At 44.2% G+C, this 21,407-nt stretch overlaps 1 protein-coding gene and 1 pseudogene across 1 annotated transcript in view; one reads left to right on the forward strand and one right to left on the reverse strand.

Annotated features, from left to right (window-relative positions):
* LOC134202403 (uncharacterized) overlaps positions 1-21,407 on the reverse strand; it is a 190,515-nt gene that overhangs the window by 53,032 nt on the left and 116,076 nt on the right. The window lies entirely within an intron of this gene.
* Positions 5,429-20,513, forward strand: LOC134202402 (uncharacterized; annotated as a pseudogene).

Consider the following 21,407-nt stretch of genomic DNA (forward strand, 5'->3'; position numbering starts at 1 on the left):
TAGATAAGGGTAAATCGGTATTAAATTGTTCCAAGAAATGTAATAAAAGTAGTTATTGTAATTTATGTGACACATTCTTAGAAATGATCTTCATTTAAAATTGATTTCCAGAATTGAACAATGGGTAGAAATATCAAATAGAAGAATCAGAAGGGTTGTGTACAAGACACGACCGCACGACGTAAACTACGTAAAACAATTCGGTGCATTTAAAATTGAAGTCCCATCAACCAACTACAAATTTCACCATCGAAAAGTTTTTGTTGTGTTAATCGAATTTGATGTTTCTTTGAAGATTGGTTGATGCAAGTTGATGAATAATATACTTATCTCTTCAATTTTGGTTGTTTCGTTTTCCTCTCTTAAGGCTCCTCCAAACCTAAGCGATTTCATCGCCGCGATTCCATTGTTGGGTCGCTGCAGGCAATGTTCTATATACGCTTCCATACCAACGGCGACAGAATCACTGTCGCCTAGCGATAGAATCGCGTCGCGACTGTCGCGTCGCGTGTGTTTGGGGGAACCTTTAATCTCTTCTATACTCTTGATATAGTGCAATACAGAGGGCATCAAGGCTACCATTATGAAAAAAGGGAGTTTGCAATGACGCGGTATCCGAAAGAAAATTCGCGTTATCAGTCATAAGGCAAAGACAAAGGTGCTGTTTGCTTCCGTATCGAGTGGTGTGCCTTGAAACTTTGAAATTTGGATTCCGTGAGAAGTGTCCTTGAAGAAGGCTTCTGAGAATCTTGAAAGGTATCTTCTCAGTCTCTTGAAATTAAAGCTTTCAAGCCTCTTAAAATACTAACTCAATGCGTCTTTAAAAAAGGCTTCCGAGCCTCTTGGAAGGAGGCTTCCGAGCCTCTTGGAAGGAGGCTTCCGAGCCTCTTGGAAGGAGGCTTCCGAGCCTCTTGGAAGGAGGCTTCCGAGCCTCTTGGAAGGAGGCTTCCGAGCCTCTTGGAAGGAGGCTTCCAGGCCTCTTGGAAGGAGGCTTCTGAGCCTCTTGGAAGGAGGCTTCCAGGCCTCTTGGAAGGAGGCTTCCTGAGCCTCTTGGAAGGAGGCTTGAGCCTCTTGGAAGGAGGCTTCCAGGCCTCTTGGAAGGAGGCTTCCAGGCCTCTTGGAAGGAGGCTTCCGAGCCTCTTGGAAGGAGGCTTCTGAGGCCTCTTGGAAGGAGGCTTCCGAGCCTCTTGGAGGAGGCTTCCAGAGCCTCTTGGAAGGAGGCTTCCGAGCCTCTTGGAAGGAGGCTTGAGCCTCTTGGAAGGAGGCTTCCAGGCCTCTTGGAGGGCTTCCGGGCCTCTTGGAAGGAGGCTTCCGAGCCTCTTGGAAGGAGGCTTCCAGGCCTCTTGGAAGGAGGCTTCTGAGCCCTCTTGGAAGGAGGCTTCTGAGCCTCTTGGAAGGAGGCTTCCTGAGCCTCTTGGAAGGAGGCTTCCGAGCCTCTTGGAAGGAGGCTTCCAGGCCTCTTGGAAGGAGGCTTCCAGAGCCTCTTGGAAGGAGGCTTCCGAGCCTCTTGGAAGGAGGCTTCCGAGGCCTCTTGGAAGGAGGCTTCCGAGCCTCTTGGAAGGAGGCTTGAGCCTCTTGGAAGGGAGGCTTCCTGAGCCTCTTGGAAGGAGGCTTCCGAGCCTCTTGGAAGGAGGCTTGAGCCCTCTTGGAAGGAGGCTTCCGGGCCTCTTGGAAGGAGGCTTCCGGGCCTCTTGGAAGGAGGCTTCCGGGCCTCTTGGAAGGAGGCTTCCGGGCCTCTTGGAAGGAGGCTTCCAGGCCTCTTGGAAGGAGGCTTCCGAACCTCTTGGAAGGAGGCTTCCGAACCTCTTCGAAGGAGGCTTCCGAGCCTCTTGGAAGGAGGCTTCCGAGCCTCTTGGAGGAGGCTTGAGGCCTCTTGGAAGGAGGCTTCCGAGGCCTCTTGGAGGAGGCTTCTGAGCCTCTTGGAAGGAGGCTTCCGGAGCCTCTTGGAAGGAGGCTTCCGGGCCTCTTGGAAGGAGGCTTCCGAGCCTCTTGCGTGGAGGCTTCCGGGCCTCTTGAAAGGAGGCTTCTGAGCCTCTTGGAAGGAGGTTTCCGAGCCTCTTGAAAGGAGGCTTCCGAGCCTCTTGAAAGGAGGCTTCCGAGCCTCTTGAAAGGAGGCTTCCGAGCCTCTTGAAAGGAGGCTTCCGAGCCTCTTGGAAGGAGGCTTCCAAGCCTCTTGAAAGGAGGCTTCCGAGCCTCTTGAAAGGAGGCTTCCGGGCCTCTTGAAAGGAGGCTTCCGAGCCTCTTGAAAGGAGGCTTCCGGGCCTCTTGAAAGGAGGCTTCCGAGCCTCTTGAAAGGAGGCTTCCAGGCCTCTTGAAAGGAGGCTTCCAAGCCTCTTGAAAGGAGGCTTCCAGGCCTCTTGAAAGGAGGCTTCCAGGCCTCTTGAAAGGAGGCTTCCAGGCCTCTTGAAGGAGGCTGGAGCCTCTTGAAAGGAGGCTTCCAGGCCTCTTGAAAGGAGGCTTCCGGGCCTCTTGAAGGAGGCTGAGCCTCTTGAAGGGAGGCTTCCGGGCCTCTTGAAAGGAGGCTTCCGAGCCTCTTGAAAGGAGGCTTCCGAGCCTTTTGAAAGGAGGCTTCCGAGCCTCTTGAAGGGGGCTTCCGAGCCTCTTGAAGGGAGGCTTCCGAGCCTCTTGAAAGGAGGCTTCCGAGCCTCTTGAAGGGGGGGTCCCGAGCCTCGTGAAGGGAGGGTGCCGGGCCTCCTGAAGGGAGGCTTCCGGGTCTCTTGAAAGGAGGCTTCCGAGCCTCTTGAAAGGAGGCTTCCGAGCCTCTTGAAAGGAGGCTTCCGAGCCTCTTGAAAGGAGGCTTCCGAGCCTCTTGAAAGGAGGCTTCCCGGCCTCTTGAAAGGAGGCTTCCCGGCCTCTTGAAAGGAGGCTTCCGAGCCCCTTGAAACGAGGCGTCCGAGCCTCTTGAAAGGAGGCTTCCGAGCCTCTTGAACGGAGGCTTCCGAGCCTCTTGAAGGGAGGCTTCCGAGCCTCTTGAAAGGAGGCTTCCGAGCCTCTTGAAAGGAGGCTTCCGAGCCTCTTGAAGGAGGCTTCCGGGCCTCTTGAAAGGAGGCTTCCAGGCCGCTTGAAAGGTGGCTTCCAGGCCTCTTGAAAGGAGGCTTCCGGGCCTCTTGAAAGGTGGCTTCGTGGCCTCTTGAAAAGGGGCTTCCAGGCCTCTTGAAAGGAGGCCTCCAGGCCTCTTGAAAGGAGGCTTCCGAGCCTCTTGAAAGGAGGCTTCCGAGCCTCTTGAAAGGAGGCTTCCAGGCCTCTTGAAAGGAGGCTTCCTGAGCCTCTTGAAAGGAGGCTTCTGAGCCTCTTGAAAGGAGGCTTCCAGGCCTCTTGAAAGGAGGCTTCCGAGGCCTCTTGGAAGGAGGCTTCCAGGCCTCTTGAAAGGAGGCTTCCAGGCCTCTTGAAAGGAGGCTTCCGAGCTCTTGAAAGGAGGCTTGAGCCTCTTGAAGGAGGCTTCCGAGCCTCTTGAAAGGAGGCTTCCTGAGCCTCTTGAAAGGAGGCTTGAGGCCTCTTGAAAGGAGGCTTCCAGGCCTCTTGAAGGAGGCTCAGGCCTCTTGAAAGGAGGCTTCCAGGCCTCTTGAAAGGAGGCTTCTGAGCCTCTTGAAAGGAGGCTTGAGGGCCTCTTGAAAGGAGGCCCGAGCCTCTTGAAAGGAGGCTTCCGGGCCTCTTGAAAGGAGGCTTCCGAGCCTCTTGAAAGGAGGCTTCCGAGCCTCTGAAAAGGAGGCTTCCGAGCCTCTTGAAAGGAGGCTTCCGAGCCTCTTGAAAGGAGGCTTCCGAGCCTCTTGAAAGGAGGCTGCCGAGCCTCTTGAAAGGAGGCTTCCGAGCCTCTTGAAAGGAGGCTTCCGGGCCTCTTGAAAGGAGGCTTCCGGGCCTCTTGAAAGGAGGCTTCCGAGCCTCTTGAAAGGAGGCTTCCGAGCCTCTTGAAAGGAGGCTTCCGGGCCTCTTGAAAGGGGGCTTCCGAGCCTCTTGAAAGGAGGCTTCCGAGCCTCTTGAAAGGAGGCTTCCGAGCCTCTTGAAAGGAGGCTTCCGGGCCTCTTGAAAGGAGGCTTCCGAGCCTCTTGAAAGGAGGCTTCCGAGCCTCTTGAAAGGAGGCTTCCGAGCCTCTTGAAAGGAGGCTTCCGAGCCTCTTGAAAGGAGGCTTCCGAGCCTCTTGAAAGGAGGCTTCGTAGTCTTTCGAAATGATGTTTACGAGTAGCTTGGAACAAGACTTTGGAGTCATTTGAAACGAGGTTTACGAGCAGTTTGCAAGGAGAAAAAGGCTTCCAAGCCTATTGGAAGGAGGCTTCGGAGTCTTTCGAAACTTCCGAGTCACTTAAAAGAAGGCTCTAGCATCGAAGTATTGAGCTTAACGGACAAAGGTCAAAGGCCATGAAATAGTTGACATTTCGGAAGGCTCAGAAAAAAAGCTAGATTAATTTGTTTAGTGAATATGCATTTGCGTATTTGCGTATTTGAATTGAAAAAAAAAAGGAATTTGGATTGTTTTTGATATTGGTTTAAAATGAAACATATGATTTTGACAATGGGTGAGGTAGCATGATTATTATATAGATTTGAAAATTGGAAATGGCTTGATTGCAAATATTGAAATTAATATTAAATTAGAATCAACTTTTGATTGTAAGCTAGAGATTGTATTTAAAACAAGGACATGGATTGGAATATTAGTTGAGAAAATTGGATATAAATATAAGAAAGTAAATACTAATACAAGATACATAACCATGCAATGGAAGGCATAAACAATAAAAAACTTGAATGATTTATATGAATGTATGATTTTGGTAATCCATTATGAAAACGTTCCAATGTTGGTTGGGAATTAAAGCTTTGTTCATAAAATAGGAACATTATATTTGCATTTCGTATTCATACATTGGATTTGAGTATCGGATTGGAAAATCGTATTAAACGTAGAATTGAAATATGTGAATAAAATCTGAGTATGGATATTAGATGCTGGATTGTAAAATAAGACTTGGCTGTAATTTGAAAAAAAAAATTCGATGTAAATAGTAACTACTGTAACTGTAATAGTAACAACTGTTGTTTATGAAAATCCCAAGTCAATGTTTTTTTTCTATTTTTTAGTGAGAGAAGAAGGGTAAGGTAAGCGTGAGATATATTAGAAATTGGGCAATTCACTTCCAGCGTGCATTGATGACAGATATGCAAATATCATCCGTAGGGTAGAGAACCATTTGGGCAGCACCACCTATTCCCGTCAGCAACTTTCATTACTCAAACGCATTACAACTGAATTACTTGTTTTTTAGTACATGGTTAGTTTCTGTCAATATCTAGTGATGTACAAACAATAAAGCCATTTGGTTGGAACGCGATCGTGCAATTAACGTTGCGGACGGGAATAGGGGGTGCTGCCCAAATGGTCTCGCTCCCTATAACGGTTCGGTAGCCAACATTGACTATTGAATAGCAGGCCATGACTGTCCCTCTTTCCTCGTCGGGCAACGAAAGGAGTTGCACGCTCGGTAAGGCAGCACACAAGCGATCAACCAGCGGAATTAGGCCGCACAGTAAGTTCGCGCGAGTGTGACGTTTTTGGTAAGCTAAATTACACTTTTTTCTTACTCGTGAAGCGAAAATTCATTTCCATTCCAGCATATTTCAGTAAAATGGAATTCGGTTGGATGAATTTCGGTCCAGGGGTACGTACACTTATTACGTAAGCACTTACGGGGTAAACAGGGGTATGCCATTTTTACGCTCCATATAAATAAAAAAAATATTTGACCTTATAAGTGGGAGAGGGTTTGGATAACCCAGAAAAATTACTTATGCAATAAGTGTACGCCCCCCACCCCTCAACATGTCATTTAACATGTGACAATTGACCAACTTCCAAACAAACAACACTTACTCGTACTAACCAAGGTATACTAAGATATATCAATCCCGTAAATAATTTCCCGGAAAATCACCAGGCTTTCATATTTGCTTTTTAAAACATCACGCAATATAAATTGATGCGAGCCCAGATAGGTTAAATATGCATGAACACATTTGTTTAAAAGCTCACTTCAAAAATATTTTACATTTCAGTATCTCGTTTCATTTATTAACATTGTCAATCAGCTGTAAAAGCTTCAAAGCAGCCGAACAAAAAATCAAATTTCCATAAACGATAGCCCGCTGTCAGCCACAACAGTAATTAACACCGCCAACCTTTTCGGATTTCCATGAAATTCCACCAATAATTTCCATTTCGTTGATCCAATCAGCGTAATGGCAGTTTGAGGTAAAGCAAAGCTAACAGACCAAGTTAATTCACCTAGTGTTGATACTATCTTTCTCGAACTTACCCAACGTACGAGCTTTTCGAGCTCTTTTCCCGAATACTGGTCGAACGTGTTTCAATTCAATAATGACCAACTATGCTTCGACAGATATTTTGCTCGATCCGCTCTATAGAGTGAAACGAAAGCCTTTCGGTACAAGTTTGTTGTACGAGAAAGGCAGAAAAACAACATCGAAACAAATTTGTCGCTGGTAGATTGGTGAAAAATACGCTCATTAGCAACATCATTTTTTTTATTCGCCCTCCGATGGATATAATTGCTTTGCTTGTTAAGCGTTCCGCTACTCGATGAAATCGGTTTTTATTACTAACGCGTTTAATGGATATAATGTTCGATTGGTTGAACTGGGACGCTATTTCAGGCTGATTGCTTATTTAACATTTTTTAACCCTTAAAAGACTGGGACGACACTTCGACCATACTTTTGGTCATAACTTATGATGCCGTGAGCCGATTTCCGGAATTTATATAGTTTTACAAAGGGGAATAGCAGCACTTTCAAATGCCGTTACGAAAATCCGGTTCGTAGATTCCCGTTCGGAGGAATAACCGGAAATGTAGGGGACACCTCGCATATTTCCATATATCGAAGGTCATATTTTAATTGTAGTCAATAGTATTCTAATAAAAATAGCTCAAATCGACAATTATATTAATATATGATTGCCAGGAATCGATATCTGTGAATCAATAGACTTATATTGACAACTACGTCCACTATTCCGGGACCGGAATCACCGGTATGTGGTTCCGGAGGACCAAATCAAAATTTCAGAGAACCATACCATGCGACACATCAAATTACACTGCCGCGACGAGATACGGGCAACGAAAGTATAATCGGGCCGTTTTGGACACATGTGACCACTCTGGCACAGGTTCCGGTACCCCACTATCCGGTTCCGGAGGAACAAATCAAAATTCCGGTACGCCACTATCCGGTTCCGGAGGACCAAATCAAAATTTCTGAGAACCATACCATGCGACACATCAAATTACACTGCCGCGACGAGATACGGCCAACGAAAGTATAATCGGACCGTTTTGGACACATGTGACCACTCTGGAACAGGTTCCGGTACGCCACTATCCGGTTCCGGAGGACCAAATCAAAATTTCAGAGAACCATATCATGCGACACATCAAATTACACTGCCGCGACCAGATATGGCCAACGAAAGTATAATCGGACCGTTTTGGACACATGTGACCACTCTGGAACAGGTTCCGGTACGCCACTATCCGGTTCCGGAGGACCAAATCAAAATTTCAGAGAACCATACCATGCGACACATCAAATTACACTGCCGCGACGAGATACGACCAATGAAAGTATAATCGGACCGTTTTGGACACATGTGACCACTCTGGCACAGGTTCCGGTACGCCACTATCCTGTTCCGGAGGAACAAATCAAAATTCCGGTACGCCACTATCCGGTTCCGGAGGACCAAATCAAAATTTCTGAGAACCATACCATGCGACACATCAAATTACACTGCCGCGACGAGATACGGCCAACGAAAGTATAATCGGACCGTTTTGGACACATGTGACCACTCTGGAACAGGTTCCGGTACGCCACTATCCGGTTCCGGAGGACCAAATCAAAATTTCAGAGAACCACACCATGCGACACATCAAATTACACTGCCGCAACGAGATATGACCAACAAAAGTGTAATCGGACCGTTTTGGTCACATGTGACCTCTCTGGAACAGGTTCCGGTACGCCACTATCCGGTTCCGGAGGACCAAATCAAATTTTCTGAGAACCATACCATGTCATACATCAAATTACACTACCGCGACAAGATATGGCCAATGAAATTGTAATCGGACTGTTTTGGACCCATATCACCACTCTGGCACAGGTTCCGGTACGCCACTATCCGGTTCCGGAGAACCAAATCAAAATTTTAGAGAACTATACCATGAGACACATCAAATTACATTGCCGCGACAAGATATTGCCAACGAAAGTGTAATCGGACCGTTTTGGTCACATGTGACCACTCTGGCACAGGTTCCGGTACCCCACTATCCGGTTCCGGAGGACCAAATCAAAATTTCAGAGAACCATATCATGCAACACATCAAATTACACTGCCGCGACGAGATACGGCCAACAATGTAATCGGACCGTTTTGGACACATGTGACCAATCTGGCACAGGTTCCAGTACGCCACTATCCGGTTCCGGAGGACCAAATCAAAATTTCTGAGAACCATACCATGCGACACATCAAATTACACTGCCGCGACCAGATATGGCCAACGAAAGTATAATCGAACCGTTTTGGACACATGTGACCACTCTGGCACAGGTTCCGGTACGCCACTATCCGGTTCCGGAGGACCAAATCAAAATTTCAGAGAACCACACCATCCGACACATCAAATTACACTGCCGCAACGAGATATGACCAACAAAAGTGTAATCGGACAGTTTTGGTCACATGTGACCACTCTGGAACAGGTTCCGGTACGCCACTATCCGGTTCCGGAGGACCAAATCAAAATTTCAGAGAACCATACCATGTCATACATCAAATTACACTACCGCGACAAGATATGGCCAATGAAATTGTAATCGGACTGTTTTGGACCCATATCACCACTCTGGCACAGGTTCCGGTACGCCACTATCCGGTTCCGGAGAACCAAATCAAAATTTTAGAGAACTATACCATGAGACACATCAAATTACATTGCCGCGACAAGATATTGCCAACGTAAGTGTAATCGACCTTTTTATTACACATGTGACCACTCTGGCACAAATTCCGGTACGCCACTATCCGGTTCCAGAGGACCAAATCAAAATTTAAGAGAACCATACCATGCCACACATCAAATTACACTGCCGCAACGAGATATGACCAACAAAAGTGTAATCGGACCGTTTTGGTCACATGTGACCACTCTGGAACAGGTTCCGGTACGCCACTATCCGGTTCCGGAGGACCAAATCAAAATTTCAGAGAACCATACCATGCGACACATCAAATTACACTGCCGCGACGAGATACGGCCAACGAAAGTGTAATCGGACCGTTTTGGACACATGTGACCAATCTGTCACAGGTTCCAGTACGCCAGTATCCGGTTCCGGAGGACTAAATCAAAATTTCAGAGAACCATACCATGCGACACATCAAATTACACTGCCGCGACGAGATACGGGCAACGAAAGTATAATCGGACCGTTTTGGACACATGTGACCACTCTGGAACAGGTTCCGGTACGCCACTATCCGATTCCGGAGAAACAAATCAAAATTTTAAAGAACTATACCACGAGACACATCAAATTACATTTCCGCGACAAGATATTGCCAACGAAAGTGTAATCAACCTTTTTTTTACACATGTGACCACTCCGGCACTAATTCCGGTACGCCACTATCCGGTTCCGGAGGACCAAAGCAAAATTTCAGAGAACCACACCATGCGACACGTAACATTACACTGCCGCATCGAGATATGACCAACAAAAGTGTAATCGGACCGTTTTGGTCACCTGTGACCACTCTGGAACAGGTTCCGGTACGCCACTATCCGATTCCGGAGAAACAAATCAAAATTTCAAAACCATACCATGCGACACATCAAATTACAATGCCGCGACAAGATATGACCAACGAAAGTGTAATCGGACTGTTTTGGACACATGTGACCACTCTGGCACAGGTTCCGGTACGCCACTATCCGGTTCCGGAGGACCAAATCAAAATTTCAGAGAACCATACCATGCCACACATCAAATTACACTGCCGCAGCAAGATATGGTCAACGAAATTGAAATCGGATCGTTTTGGACCCATGTGACCACTCTGGCACAGGTTCCGGTACGTCACTATCCGGAGGACCAAATAAAAAATGCTTAGAAACATCAAATCGAAATTTCAGGAATTGCAATTGAAGCGTTTTGGGCTCATTTGGCCTTTCAATTTATCCAAAATGTACATACTAGCTCGAGATCTGGAAGACAATATGAAAATATGCATGAGCTGTAGTATGGAACCCACCAGATAGTAGTGTATCAAAGATACAGGGACAATCAAACAACATATCATGAGCATGAGCAGGGTAACCGTACAACTTGTAGCTGCTACTTAGTGAATGACTAGAACTTGAGAAATTGTATTGACCACCAAGTGAATATAGCTTGAATTTTTAGCTATCCATGTACAAATTTTGGAATTTCAATGCATTGTGGCATTGACTTAGTAAGTCAGTGGCCGTTACAAATATTTAATAAACACTATATCTTACTGGTCTCCGAAAGGTAAAAGAGAACAGGTGTCCGTAAAAAAATAAAAAACTCCACAGATTTATAAAAGAATGTTTTGAAAATCCTCAAAATATTCCGGAAATTATACGGTTGCTCCCTCAAATTCTTATTCTTATTAGTCCGATTTCACTTTCGTTGGCCAAATCTTGTCGCGACAGTATAATTTGATGTGTCGCATGGTATGGTTCTCTAAAGTTTTGATTCGGTCCTCCGGAACCAGATAGTGGCGTACCGGAACCTATGCCAGAGTGGTCACATGTGTCCAAAACGGTCCGATTACACTTTCGTTGGCCATATCTCGTCGCGGCAGTGTAATTTGATGTGTCGCATGGTATGGTTCTCTGAAATTTTGATTTGGTCCTCCGGAACCGGATAGTGGCGTACCGGAACCTGTTCCAGAGTGGTCACATGTGTCCAAAACGGTCCGATTATACTTTCGTTGGCCGTATCTCGTCGCGGCAGTGTAATTTGATGTGTCGCATGGTATGGTTCTCAGAAATTTTGATTTGGTCCTCTGGAACCGGATAGTGGGGTACCGGAACCTGTGCCAGAGTGGTCACATGTGTCCAAAACGGTCCGATTATACTTTCGTTGGTCGTATCTCGTCGCGGCAGTGTAATTTGATGTGTCGCATGGTATGGTTCTCTGAAATTTTGATTTGGTCCTCCGGAACCGGATAGTGGCGTACCGGAACCTGTTCCAGAGTGGTCACATGTGTCAAAAACGGTCCGATTATACTTTCGTTGCCCGTATCTCGTCGCGGCAGTGTAATTTGATGTGTCGCATGGTATGGTTCTCTGAAATTTTGATTTGGTCCTCCGGAACCACATACCGGTGATTCCGGTCCCGGAATAGTGGACGTAGTTGTCAATATAAGTCTATTGATTCACAGATATCGATTCCTGGCAATCATATATTAATATAATTGTCGATTTGAGCTATTTTTATTAGAATACTATTGACTACAATTAAAATATGACCTTCGATATATGGAAATATGCGAGGTGTCCCCTACATTTCCGGTTATTCCTCCGAACGGGAATCTACGAGCCGGATTTTCGTAACGGCATTTGAAAGTGCTGCTATTCCCCTTTGTAAAACTATATAAATTCCGAAAATCGGCCCACGGCATCATAAGTTATGACCAAAAGTATGGTCGAAGTGTCGTCCCAGTCTTTTAAGGGTTATAAAATTACTCAGCCTTTAAAGCAATAACTAATGAATAAGGATTTTAGAAATCGGAATTGATTAAATATATTGCATTAGGTTTTCAAATAAACAGTTTTTGGCTAAATGGATACAGTCGGGCAGAATTGAGGAATTAAAAAAAACAGAAAGCAATCTGTTTTCTTGCAATAAAGTTTAGCCATGAATCAAAAAAGAAAAAGTGATATCCATGCCTTATTTTCAAACCTGAACTGCAGTCATGCAATCTGCTGACAGCAAACCGACATTTGTAAAACGAAAAAAGAAATTCAAATTGTTCACCCAAAAAATACTTCTCCGATGCTTTTCCACCGGATAGCATCCGAAAGCTGCTGCTGCTGCCGCTTTCTTTTCCCATTTCTCAAGCAGGATGCGCCATAAAACTTGCTGCAGGAAAACCGGAGCAGCAGTTTGGCCGAAAATGCACAATGGGGAGCGTCAAGAATATCAAGTCAAAATTCAGCAGTTACGGCATTGGAAAAATATGAAAAAGATCTATTCATAGCCCATAAACACTGTTTTACGATGTACATGCCATTTTACCAGTAGCACTGCAACGTATCATGCATTTTTGCTCAATAGCATAGCGGTTGCTTGATGAGGTACTTAACACGTAGAATATTAAACTTATAACCGATGAAAATATTGTTTTGAGCTTAATGCGAGTTTCACGCAGACTGGAGGAAAGTACTGAATGTGAGTTTTATAATTTTGCTTGAATTTTCACTGTTTCCCTATTGTGTAATAAGTAAGTAACACAAGCAACGCCACTATTACCTCCAACAAAGGAACACTCTTAGCACAGCAGACCAGAAGCAACAGCCTCCGCCAAACTGTGGATGGTAGTGGCCCGCATTCACAGAATGGGTTCGCTTGCCATCCATATTACAGATGGCAAACAATGGCATCATCACCCAGAGGCGAAAAGTTTCCGCAAATCGTTTCATGCTGATTTCACAATTCCGAAGGTAGAAGGAGGCATATACCTAGGTATGGTGCTCCCACGCGCAACAAGAGCTTGATTGTCGTCGGATGTACACGGCGGCAATGCAAACAAACGAAATATAACAAGATGGTGAGAAAACAAACGGATGATAATAGGCAAGGTAGTACACCAGTTGATGGCAATAGTATGCAGATGATGTGATGAAAATATGAGGAATATTCTATTGCAGTATTGAGTTTTTGTAGCGGAAATAGTTTTTTAAGTCTTTCCTACTATTTAAACTTTTGTAAATAACAACCTCGCCAATAGGAATCGGTCGAATATGTGTCTCTCCTTTATGGTTTGTATAGCCTGTGCGTTTTGGACACTTAGATAATGTTCGATTGATTCAACGCCAATGAATTTGGGCAAGAACTAAAACAAGCTGAAAGATGCACGTAAAGGGAAGAGAACGGACTGTCTTTCGCGTTTTACATGATGCCAATTGAAGAACAACTAGCTAGACTAAACGATTAGTTCGGGTATTCGATACATTCGGGCTAATGGTCCATTCGGTTCGTTCGGGCGTTTTATTTGGGCGAATGAAATTGGGGCCTATGGTTTACAAGCGTTTGTGATAGAACCTTTCGGCGGTACGACCTGCCTTTTTTGGCCAAATGACTTATTCAGCGAAACGACATGTTCGGCCCGATGACCCGTTCGGTTCGGCCAAAAGACGCTTTCGTCCGACTGATCTATTCCATCAAACGTTTCTTTCGGCCAAATGACTTTTTTGGTTGAATAGCTTTTTCGGACATCTTGTTTGTTCAACCGAAATATTCGGACAACTAGTTTCAAGCCTAATAATCCTTTGGCTGAATGGAACTCGGTTGACGGGCTTGGCTATCAGTTTTGCCTCATACACAGGAGGTCGTTAAGGTATATTCTCATGCAATGGCGGGCATAGAAAAGCTTTCAATAAATAACTAAGCAAATGCTGATAGAATACTAAGTTGAAAAGCAGACCAAGTTCCAGTTGGAATGTAGAGTCATTTAAGAAGAAGAAGAATAATAATAAAGTCCTATCATTTACTATCATTGACAACCCGTTAGCCAAGGCGAAACTCTTCCACAGCAACTCCGCCATCGGTTTCGGGTTTTCCGAGATGTTTCCTATGATGAGTTTCCTATGAAACGGCTCAAAATTAATAGTTTCAGTTAGTTTTTGGCAAAAAATACCGAAGATTGATAAAACTCATGATACATTTAAAAGTATTCTAATATATGTCTCCAGGTGGAGCCCCGGAACTAGATTGAGGCCGGTCATGAACACACTGGCTGCATGCGGTGGAATCGGACCTGTGGACCCTAAAATTTCGAAGAAACTGGAGGAACATCGCCCAAGACTGATGATTATTTAGCTTTACAATACGCCAGGCATAGGTGAATCGACGCTGTAACCAACTAGGTATCACAGATAAGTAGTGCCAAACTCAATGACAGTCTAGGTGACCTGACCTATCCTGAAACTATCTTACAATATCTGTTCACTTTCCAGGATATGTAATGGATAAAAATGAATGCGTTGCGTTGTAAAAGAAAATTTCGTGGATTGCGAACTGATAGCTATTAAATATATTTTTCTTTCGTACCGTTGCTTATGGAATCATATTTGGGAATTAATAGCAATCCATTCCGGGATTCAAATGATAAAGTGAAAGCTTCTATTGCCGGCCAAACCCATTTTCTTCGTGACTAGGGAAGTGAAGGGAATGATGATATGACATCCACTTACCGAGAGGCCAGCGACTCACCGACACCCTCATAAATATCATACAGTTGGATGAGCGGTAGGGAATATATTTTAGAAGCACTGGCGGGTTTAAACTAGAGCACGATGGGGCATGTGGAAAATTTTCCCAGAAATTAAATTATATAGGGTTAGGATAGACATTTTACTCTTGTTGGATAACATAATGAATTTGTACATAGTACTAGAATTAAGACTAAACTAAAAACTAGATTTAAGTTGAATTTGAAGAATGCTTGAATTGTATACCACGGTCCACCCTAAAAATTTACTGATATGTAGCTCTATTCTCCTGCGAGCGCAAAAGACTGTTGACGCCATGTAGGTAGTGGTCAGCAATATGTACATTAGGGTGGCTCAAATTAGTATGGGATAAACTTTTGTAAATTTTTTTTGATGGGCCGCCCTCTTATTTGGTTCTATTTGATGCCCTGATGCTATGGACAAAATTTCAGCCAAATCGGTCAACGTTTGGGCGGTGCTAAACTCGTTGGTAGTTTATAAGCAAAAATGTATGCAGAAACATCCAAAAACAGTGAATTGCAGTTGGACGGCATAACTTACGATGAAGAACTATGACACTCTTTCAGATCTTGAAGAATTTAATACAGAGTTTTATGCTGAAAACCGCGAGAAGATTTGAGTTTGCCCGGCTAAGTTATAAGCATTTCTCTGTAGTAGGGTTTGAGCAAATTTAGTTTCTTTTACCTTTGAAAAGAAATAAATTCACCCCTACAACACTCCAATAAAATGCCAATATCTTTGGCTAATAAATTCTAATCTTATCGCGGTTTTCAGCATAACATTCTGTATTAAATTCTTCAAAATCTGAAAGAGTATCATAGTTCTTCATTGTAAGTTGTGCCGTCCAACTGCAATTAACTGTTTTTGGATGTTTCTGCACACATTTTTGCATATAAACTTCCAACGAGTTTAGCACCGCCCAATCATTGACTGATTTGGCTGAAATTTTGTCCAGAGCATCAGGGCATCAAACAGAACCGAATAAGAGGGCGGCCCATCAAAAAATTTGAAAATGTGTTTTTGAGCCACCCTAATGTACATAGATAGCCGATGACCAACAGCAGCGAGATCAGTTCCCAATAAACCACGGACGGTGTACGATACTCGGTTGATCGTGTAGTAATTATTACCAGTTGAAGTGTTCCCCAATTGTTTGGACTGCAATATATCCCTGACCGAAAATAACGATTTGCTCTTGCTATATTTCCGAAACCAATCTCGCGCGTAAGTGGAAAGGGGGCAAAGGTTGAGTGCATTTGTGCAACTGTTCCTCATGTGCATTGAGCACACTTGATTGCGCAAGTGGCCAAGGAGTGATTGATTGCTGATTTTCCTCTCGTCGTTTTGTAGCAGAAAGAGTCTGCAAGAGAACAAATGCGGTGAAGATCGAAGTGTAGTTTGCAAGTAAGTTGCTGCATTTTCTGGGTCACTGTACCAGTAGAAGTAATTCCTCCCACGGAATCCTGTAGGTCCTAGAAGGCCCCATCAACTCTTTTCGTTATAGTCTCGAAAACCAATAAAAGGACACTTTTTTGTCGAACTCATCCGTAAGCTCAGGAGAAACGTTCTGTTATAGTGGACTTCTGAAAAGTTGATTTTAGCCCCTATTACAACGCCATACGCTTCCCTCCAGGAACAATTTAGAAAGCTACGCCATTGATTCCTGTTGACATTCCGTTACAGATTCCTTCGGAAAATCTCACGGAAAGGTCTTTGTATATTCATCCGGAAATTCTTTCGAAACTTAGGGGAAAAGTGGGTAAAACCGACACCTTAAGCAACTTTACAGTTCCCCAATCTATGAAGCAATTTTCCGGTCTAGAAATTTCATACAAGCATACTTTGGCTCTTCATGCATCAGTCCATGAGGTCTCAGGACAATAATTCTGAATAGAATTTGATTTATGATGAAAACGCGAACAGTCCATCTTCCAGTCCAAACAGCTGGGGTGCGGGTAAGATCGACACCACATGAGGGTAAAACCGACACATCGAGTCGTTATGGAATCGAACATCAGAACATTTCTAAATGATGTTACCACATAATTGAAAATATTTAACAACATTTATTTTGATGTTTGTGTATGAAATTCATGTTTAGGGGTCACTCATAAACGATGGTTGAACAAAATTTCATATATTTAAAATCATCACCACATATCATATTTTATTTAATTTCTTTTCTTTAGTCGGTCCGGTGGAAAATATATAGAGTAAAATAATGTTAGTAACAAATTTACTAACTACTGTAAATATTGGCTGTAAATAATAATAATTACTACTGTAAATAAACTGTAAAGAGTGTCTCCCATCGACGTAAATGATTTTGACGGACTGTGCTGTTTATCACATCGAAGAGCTCGGTTCGTCCAAAAACGTGTAATGAACTAAAATTTAGTGAACTTAATACTGAACTTATTATTCTATATTCTATCTCTACCGTGCAAACTACTTTATTCGAAATCTATTATACTACCTTAAATACTAGTATCACAGCAAAATAAGCTTATCTATTCTTATGTAAAACTATTCCTAACCTATAAATACAATCACACCGAAAAGTCATTGTAAAGCTCTAAACCGAATTATGTAAGTCATCCAATCATCTAATGTGAAAACATAATTTAAGCAAATACATTATTCCAGCTTGAAGCTGTATCAGCATAAAACTGTCTTTGCTATCAGCTCGTAGACTCGGTGAAAGGGGCTCTTGTTCTTCGGATCAATTCTTCAAGATAATTCGTCGAGCACCGAAAGAAATCGGTGATAATATCAAGCAGGGTAGTTGCGCTAATTGTTACAGACCGGATTCATATGCCAACTACGTGCAATGCGATCATTGTCAAGCGTGGTGGCATTTCTCATGTGCAGAAGTTACCGAATCCATTGCTGATGAATCGTTTACATGTGAGGCCTGCTCACCACTCAGCATATCATCTCGTGCGTCTTCAAGATCCAGCAGTAGAGTTGCTGCGATGCAGTTGCTGAGCTCGAAAAGGAGCGAAAGGCGTTTGCAGAGGAATGCAAATTGCTACAACAACGAGACGATCCATAACAACAACAACAAGATAAACAACGAACCGAGGAGTGGGTTGATCAACATGCGGGCAAGGTAGATAGCGCCGGAGGCCAACAAAAGGACCAGGAAGCAGCTGCAATCATCAACTCACGCCAACAGGTAAATTGGCATCAAGGACGGACTCCTCTACCGGAAGGGCAACTGTCTCCTACGATGCAGGCTGCCATTAATGCAGCGGTACAGGCAGCAGTGAAAGCTGCGCTTCAAGCAACAAACCCATCACGGCTACCACAAGAAGCGACAAGAGGTGAAGTTCGAGCCACAGGTGCAATCCCTAAAACAGCGCCGAAAGATCTCTCATCTACCAGGATTGGGATCAACAGAATCAGTAGCGGGGCGCAGAAAGGTAAACAGGATTATTCTCCAAAAAAAAAATACCAATTTTTAAAACTACACTATCTCCTCAAATTATAATCAATGGATCCAAGAGCTAACCAAGAAATTTGGTAACGTAAAACTGGATCAAGCGTTGGCTTCTACCAAGCCACTTATTGGAACTGCCCCTTTGCAGCCGGGAGTTTCCACAAAGCAAATTTCAGTTCTGATTTTCAAACAAAAAACATATCATCCAACTTTGATACCGCACTACGGTCCGGTGAAAACGTTAACCATTCGTACAACCATATACGAAACTCGCGATTTACCATCTTTCAATGGTGACCCCGCGGATTGGCCTATATTCATTAGTAGCTTTGTCAATTCAACGCTCGCGTGTGGTTATACCAGTGCTGAAAATATCGCGCGATTGCAACGTTGTCTAAAAGGTGATGCTTACGAATCAGTCAGGAGTCGTCTACTGCTTCCATATACGGTTCCCCAAGTGATGAATACACTGCAATTGCTATATGGTCGCCCGGAGCTCCTGATAAACGCCCTGCTCCAGAAAGTTCGGTCGGTTCCAGCTCCGAAAGCTGAGAAGCTGGAAACTCTGATAGAGTTCGGGATAGCAGTCCAAAGCCTGTGTGACTATTTAGAGGCGGCGGGTCAACACACTCACCTTTCAAACCCAACATTACTAATGAATTAATAGATAAACTTCCTGTCCATACCAAGATGGAGTGGGCGGTCTTCTTACAGAAATGTCCCGAGGTCAATCTGCAAAGTTTCGGCGTTTTCATGTCCTCCATTGTTTTAATCGATTCATCGTTGTGATAATCGATTAATTTTGAATCGATTATTACCCAACGATTAATCGATTCAATAATCGAGAGGAATCGTGAGTAATCGATTAGTTACTAATCGATTAATCAGAATTTTACGACATCATAAGGATGTCGAAAATTAATTGATTATTTCGATTAATCGATTCATCGTTGTGATAATCGATTAATTTTGAATCGATTACTATACAATGATTAATCGATTCAATAATCGACAAGAATCAAGAGTAATCGATTAGTAACTAATCGATTAATCGGGATTTTACGACATCTCTAACTGCAAGCATACCCGGAGGGTATAAATCAATTTCGTCGGATAAATCTAAAGGCAAGCAAAGAGGATTCATCAATGCTCACAACGAAGATGGAGAAGAAAACGTGCGGGAAGATAAAAAGTGCTATGTGTGTGATGAACCAGGTCATCGTGTTTCAAGTTGTGAGTTATTTAAATCGTTTTCGGTTTTCGGACGGACGTTGGAAGTGTGTGCAGTCCAACGGACTGTGCCGAAATTGTTTGAATGCCCATGGGAAAGGAGTTGTCGCTACCTTCGACGGTGCGGTGTGGGGGGATGTGAATTTCGGCACCACCCTCTACTACACTCGAACCGGAACAATCGGCCGTCCTTCAAGGAGACATCGCCGGAAATCATTAGCAGTAATACTCATCGCCCAAAGATGCAATCCACTCTGTTTCGCATTGTTCCTGTTACATTGTAAGGACCCAGAGCAATTGTGAAGACATGTGCATTCCTTGATGATGGAGAATCGTTCACTTTAATCGAAGAAGACTTGGTCGAAGAACTTGGAATCCGTGGATCACCAATGCCCCTTTGTCTGGCCGGAATCCAATTCTGTGGAAGTGCAGTTATCGATAGCAGATGCGGGTGATAAGAAGCGGATGGAGATGGTCGGACATACAGTGAAAACCTTACGCCCGGCTAGACAGACATTGATATATGATGACATCATAAGAAAATTCCAACATTTGAAAGGTCTTCTGATCAGTTATAAGGATGCAGTGCCGCGTTTATTAGTCAGCGTCGACAATTCAAGCGTAACTGTCTCTCTGAATACAAAGGAAGGTGGAAAGTACGAACCGGTGGCGGTAAAGACACGACTAGGCTGGAGTTTATATGGAGGAAGAGACTACAGAACATCGGGAATTCCACTTAACCTTGTTTGTATGACATAGACGACGAAGACATAGGAACAACGAATGAGACTGTGTTGGAATCAGCGGAAAATTCTTCAAGAAACCACTAAGCGAGTGGGAGGGAGGTACCAAACTGGCTTGTTGTGGCGATATGATTGTATTGAATTTCCCGACAGCTATCAAATGGCCTTGAAAAGACTAGAATGCCTCGAGAGAAGGATGAGCCGTGATTCCACATTAAAAGAAAGCATTCATCGGCAGCTTGTGGAATACCAGGAAAAAGGGTATGCAAAACCAGCAACGCGAGGCAAACTCGACGAAGCTGACCTGAAAAGAGTCTGGTATTTGCCATTAGGAGCGGTGGTGAATCCCAAAAAACCAGGAAAGGTGCGGTTAATATGGGACGCTGCGGCAACTGTGGACGGGATTTCGCTAAACTCCTTACTTCTGAAAGGCCCGGATCAATTGACGTCATTACCAGCAGTTCTATCGCGCTTCCGACAGTTTACGGTAGAAGTCTCAGCAGATTTGAAGGAGATGTTCCACCAGATTGAAATACGTGAAACTGATAGACATTCCCAGCGATTTCTCTGGCGCAGCGATCCATCCGAGAAACCTACCGTGTATTTCATGAACTTAGCCACGTTCGGATCGTCCTGTTCTCCAGCGTCCGCACAGTTCGTAAAAAACAAAAATGCTGGAGAATTCGCCGAAAGATACCCCCAGGCCTTGCAAGCAATCGTACATAACCATTACGTAGATGACTACTTGGATAGCTTTCAAACCGTTGAAGAAGCCTTACGAGCTTCGCAAGAGGTGAAGATGATTCACAGTGAGGGAGGAATCCTTTTGAGGAATTGGTTATCCAATACAGAACGTGTGATAGAAGGCATGGGAGAAATCAACGCAAGTTACACCAAAAGTCTAGCGCTAGACAAAGGGTTGGACTGCGAGCGAGTGTTAGGAATGTTATGGAACACGACGGATGACGTACTTTGTTACTCCACCCAACTGAAGGATGAAGTGCAGGCCCTATTGGACGATAACGAGCGACCAACCAAACGTCAAATGCTGCGATGTCTGATGAGTTTTTTCGACCCACTCGGTTTACTCAGCTCTGTCCTGGTACATGGGAGGATTCTGCTACAGGATGTTTGGCGTGCCGGAACACAATTGGACGCACAAGTCGATGACAATATTTGGAAGCGGTGGATCAAGTGGATCGGTGCTGTGAGAATGATAAACCAAATACGAATATATCGCTGCTACTTCAGGAAGGCGACTCTTAGAAGTTACAAGGATTTACAGCTCCACATTTTCGTCGATGCGAGTGAGCTTGCCTATTCAGCTGTTGCCTACTTTCGCATAGTTAAAACCGATAAAACATCAGAGTGTGCACTTGTTGCGGCGAAGGCCAAGGTTGCGCCTTTAAAACCGATTCCCGATTC

Source organism: Armigeres subalbatus, unplaced genomic scaffold (assembly GCF_024139115.2).
Source record: "Armigeres subalbatus isolate Guangzhou_Male unplaced genomic scaffold, GZ_Asu_2 Contig1204, whole genome shotgun sequence".
Lineage (NCBI taxonomy): Eukaryota > Metazoa > Arthropoda > Insecta > Diptera > Culicidae > Armigeres > Armigeres subalbatus.